Genomic DNA, 5,829 nt, shown 5'->3' on the forward strand with positions numbered 1-5,829 from the left:
GAGGATGAGAGGCAGTATAAGGAGAGGGCGAGGTGCATGATACATCTCCAACTTATCTATAATTTTGATTGTTCCATGTTGTCATATTATCATTCTTGGATGTTTTACAATCATTTTATAGTCATTTTATATCATTTTTTGGTACTAACCTATTAACATAGTGCCAAGTGCCAGTTGCTGTTTTTTGCAAGTTTTTTTTACATCGCAGGAAATCATTATCAGACGGAGTCCAAATGCAACGAAGCTTTACGATGATTTTTTATGGACCAAAAGGAAGAAGTTGGGCCCTAGTTGCACCTAGGGGGAGTCCCGAGGAGGGGACAACCCACCAGGGCGCGCCAGGAGGCCCAAGCGCGCCGTGGTGGGTTGTGCCCACCTCGGGTGGCCTCCGGACCGCCTCTTTGCTCTATAAATACCCCAAAATTCTAGAAACCCTGGGGGAGGCGACGAAATATTGATCCAGCCGCCGCAGAGTCCAGAACCACCAAGATCCAATCTAGACACAATCATGGAGGGGTTCACCACTTCCATTGGTGCCTCTCCTATGATGCGTGAGTAGTTCTTTGTAGACCTACGGGTCCGTAGTTAGTAGCTAGGTGGGTTCCTCTCTTTCTCTCTCTCTCTCTTGATTATCAATACAATGGTCTCTTGGAGATCCATATGGTGTAAGTCTTTTGGCGGTGTGTTTGTTGGGATCCGATGAACTTTGAGTTTATGATCAGATCTATGTTTTTATTCATGAAAGTTATTTGAGTCTTATTTGATATCTTATATGCATGATTTCTTATAGCCTCGTATTTCTTCTCCAATATTTGGGTTTTGTTTGGACAACTTGATCTATTTATCTTGCAATGGGAAGAGGTGCTTTGTAGTGGGTTGATCTTACGGTGCTTGATCGCAGTGACAGAAAGGGAACCGAGACGTATGTATTGTTGCTACTAGGGATAACAAGATGAGATCTATATCTACCGCAATAGATAAACGGATCTCGTCTATATCATGTCATCATTCTTAATGCATTACTTCGTTTTTCCATGAACTTAATACACTATATGCATGCTGGATAGCCCTGTTCAAGAATTCATCCGATTAACTAGTTAACTTGTCGATTAATCCCTACTCGTAGGGTCACCGAGTAGCCGATTAACTGATTAATCACCTGAGTAATTGATTAACTTGCCGATTAGCCTATTAATCCCCTACTCGTCAGCCAACCGAGCAGCTACCAGTTAACGATTTCCTCAACAATGCTGGATAGTGGTCGATGTGTGGAGTAATAGTAGTAGATGGAGGCAGGAGTCGGTCTACTAATCTTGGACGTGATGCCTATATAATGATCATTGCCTAGATATCGTCATGATTATTTGAAGTTCTATCAATTGCCCAATAGTAATTGTTTTTCCACCATTTGCTATTTTTCTCGAGAGAAGCCACTAGTGAAACCTACGGCCCCGGGTCTCTTTTCATCATATTTTCCTTTGCTATCTATTTTCTCTTTCATTTATTTTCAGATATATTAAACCAAAAATACAAAAATACCTTGCTGCAATTTACTTGTTCGGTGATCTATTTATCCTATCTACCACTTTTTACCTCACGTTATTTGCCCACTAGAGGCGATGTACCCAAAAGGGATTGACAACCCCTTTAACACGTCAGCTTGCGAATATTTGTTATTTGTGTGCAGGTGCTGTCTACATGGTATGAGGAGGTTCTCCTACTGGTTCGATAACCTTGGTCTCATCACTGAGGGAAATACCTACCATCGCTATACTGCATCATCCCTTCCTCTTTGGGAAAATACTGATGTAGTTCTAGCACACACCAAAAGGAATTTCTGGCGCCGTTGCCGGGGAGGATCTTCAACATAACCAGGTTCCTAATCAAAAATCTCATCTCCTCGCAATTTACATTATTTGCCATTTGCCTCTCATTTTCCTCTCCCCCACTTCACAAGAATTTGTCGTTTTATTCGCCCTCTTTTTCGTTCGCCGTTTTCTTGCCAGATCTGTTTTTGAGTGCAATCTTGTTGCGTAGTCATTATGACTCAAGATAACACCAAACTATGTGACTTCTCAAATACTAACAACAATGATTTTATTAGCACGCCGCTTGCTCCTCCCGCCATTAGTGCGGAGACTTGTGATATTAATACTGCTTTGCTGAATCTTGTTATGAAAGACCAATTTTCTGGTACTCCTAATGAGGATGTCGCGTCCCATCTTAATACCTTCGTGGAATTAAGCGATATGCAAAAGAAAAAAGATGTAGACAATGATGTGGTCAAGATGAAATTATTTCTGTTTTCTTTGCGTGATTCTACAAAAATTTGGTTCTCTTCTTTGCCTCGCAATAGTATCGATTCTTGGAATAAGTGCAAAGATGCTTTTATAACTAAGTATTTTCCTCCCGCAAAAACTATTTCCCTTAGAATCCAGATCATGAATTTCAAGCAACTTGAACATGAGCATGTTGCAAAATATTGGGAAAGGATGAAAATGATGTTAAGGAATTGCCCAACTCATGGGTTAAATATTTGGATGATCATACAAAAAAATTATGCGGAGTTGAATTATGTTTCTCGTAATCTTTTAGATTCCGCCGCGGGTGGTACTTTTATCGAAATTACCTTGGGTGAAGCCACCAAATTGCTTGACAATATTATGGCAAATTATTCACAATGGCATACCGAAAGGGCTCCTACTAGTAAAAAAGTTAATTCGGTTGAAGAAATTTCTTCTTTGAGTGAAAAAGTTGACGCTCTTATGAAATTGGTTGCTAGTAAAAGTGCTCCGATTGATTTTAATGATATGCCTTTGTCTACATTGATTGAGCAAAATAGTTATGCCATAGATGTGAATTTTATTTCTCGCAATAATTTCAACAACAATGCTTATAGAGGTAATTTTAATCCTAGGCCTTTTCCTAGTAATTCCTGTAATAATTATGGTAATTCCTATGGAAATCAATCTTACAATAATAATAGAAATACCCCTGATTTTGCGAATAATATTAAATAATTTATCAACACATAAAAGGTTTTCAACACTTTTATAGAAGAAAAGTTGAAAAAGATTGATGATTTGTTGGGATCCGATGAACTTTGAGTTTATGATCAGATCTATGTTTTTATCCATGAAAGTTATTTGAGTCTTCTTTGATCTCTTATATGCATGATAGCTTATAGCCTCGTATTTCTTCTCCGATATTTGGTTTTTGTTTGGCCAACTTGATCTATTTATCTTGCAATAGGAAGAGGTGCTTTGTAGTGGGTTCGATCTTACGGTGCTTAATCGCAGTGACAAAGAGGGAACCGACACGTACGTATCATTGCTACTAAGGATAACAAGATGAGATCTATATCTGCCGTAATAGATTAACAGATCTCGTCTATATCAAGTCATCGTTCTTAATACATTACTCCATTTTCCCATGAACTTAATACACTAGATACATGCTGCATAGCGGTCGATGTGTGGAGTAATAGTAGTAGATGCAGGCGGGAGTCGGTCTAGTAATCTTGGACGTGATGCCTATATAATGATCATTGCCTGGATATTGTCATGATTATTTGAAGTTCTATCAATTGCCCAACAGTAATTGTTTTCCCACCGTTTGCTATTTTTCTCGAGAGAAGCCACTAGTGAAACCTACGGCCCCCGGGTCTCTTTTCATCATATTTGCCTTTGCGATCTATTTTCTCTTGCATTTATTTTCAGATATATTAAAACAAAAATACAAAAATGCCTTGCTGCAATTCATTTGTTCCGCGATCTATTTATCCTATCTAACACTTTTTACCTCACATTATTTGCCCACTAGAGGTGCCGTACCCAAAAGGGATTGACATCCCCTTTAACACGTCGAGTTGCGAGTATTTGTTATTTGAGTGCAGGTGTTGTTTACGTGCTGTGAGGAGGTTCTCCTACTAGTTCGATAACCTTGGTCTCATCACTGAGGGAAATACCTACCGTCACTATACTGCATCATCCCTTCCTCTTTGGGGAAATACCGACGTAGTTCTAGCAGACATCAGTGCACAGTAGAGAGGATCGACTCATTTGGAAAATAGAGCCCAATGCTTGTAGTCTCTCCCCCCAAGCAATCCTAGCCAAGCAGGAGTAGGGTTTTACACCATGAGGTGGCCCGAACCTGGTAACTGTTGTGTTCATCATTCTTCCTTCCTAGTTCGTGCTCGCCGCAGCGTCGCCGTGAGGTTGAGGGAACAGAGTAGAGCGGTAGGAACAAGTGCACCCCAGTGTTCGAACATATTGGGTCCCCGGAGCCCCGATTCCGCCATTTGGCGCACCAAGTAGGGGTGCCTCATTATTCTCTTCCGCTTCGCTTCACCCTTTTGCTGCATTGGCTTAAGGGTCGGCGCTTGCCGCGGGCGTGCTGAGCGTCGGGCATCCCGTGTCGCCCAGACGGAGACTGCGGGCCGCGGCAATTGCTACCACTCTGCTGAGGTTGCGGGAGCTGCCTCCATGCTGCCCACGAGTAGTAGGACTCCTCCATTCTTCCCTTTGTGCAGCTGGATGGCCGCACCATGATACGTCTCTAAAGTATCTATAATTTTTTATTGTTTCATGCTATTATATTACCAATCTTGGATGTTTTATATGCATTATTATGCTATTTAATGTCATTTTTTGGGACTAACCTATTAACCTAGTGCCTAATGCTAGTTGATGTTTTTTTCCTTGTTTTTGTCTTTACATAAAATCAATACCAAATGGACCAAAACTTTTTGACGATTTTTATTGGACCACAAGACACCCTCGAAGCTTCACAGGCGCGCCCTAGGGGGAGCGCCCCCAAGCTTGTGGGCCCCCGTGGCACTTCCAACCCTATTTTTTCTTCTATAAATACCCAAATATTCCCTGTATACCCAAGGGCACACCAAAAAAACTTTTCTGCCGCCGCAACTTTCTATCTTCGTGAGATCCCATCTAGGGACCTTTTTTGGTACTCCACCGGAGGGGGATTCGACCACGGAGAGCTTCTACATCAACCTTACTATCCTTCCGATGATGTGTGACTAGTTTACCACAAACCTACGGGTCCATAGCTAGTAGCTAGATGGCTTCTTCTCTCTCTTTGATCTTTAATACAATGTTCTCCTTGATGTCTTGGAGATCTATTCGATGTAATCTTATTTTGCTGGGCGTTTGTTGAGATCTGATAAATTTTGGGTTTATGATCAGATTATCTATGAATATTATTTGAGTTTTCTTTGAACTTTGTAAGGGCATATTTCCTCCTAAGTGGTTTTGGTGATTGATGATAATGCTTTTGCGGACTAATCGTGTGCATTGAACATTTCAGATATCTCATGTTTAGGCACAAGACGATTTGTTGCCCCTTGGAGCTTTAAGTGAAGACGGTGCAGTTTCCTTCGTTTCGGTTTTGGTGGACCTGAGTCGTAGGAGACACCATACTATCAAGAGGGGGTCCGCATTGGAAAGTGTAGGGTGGAATCAACAAGTACACATCACATCTGCACCCCCAGATCATTTCCCCTCCTTGGAGTTTGTCATTTCATCAAAAGTGGAGGTTGTGAGGGGCCAGCGGTAGTACCACCGCCAGAGCAGTAGTACCGCCCATGGACCTCAAGCGGTAGTACAACTGCTCTACAGCGGTAGTACAGCTGCTGTACAACGGTAGTACCGCTTGGGTGCATCGGCGGCAGTACCATACTTGGTTGGCAATGCTACCGCCTCGATTCGAGGGTGCTTTCCTCGTGTCGGGTTGTGCGGCAGTAGTAGCGGCAGTAGCAGTCGTAGTACCACCCGTGAGCGGTAGTACCGCGGCTACCACTACTACTAGTGA

This window comes from Triticum dicoccoides, chromosome 5B, assembly GCF_002162155.2.
Source record: "Triticum dicoccoides isolate Atlit2015 ecotype Zavitan chromosome 5B, WEW_v2.0, whole genome shotgun sequence".
In the NCBI taxonomy this organism is placed as follows: domain Eukaryota; kingdom Viridiplantae; phylum Streptophyta; class Magnoliopsida; order Poales; family Poaceae; genus Triticum; species Triticum dicoccoides.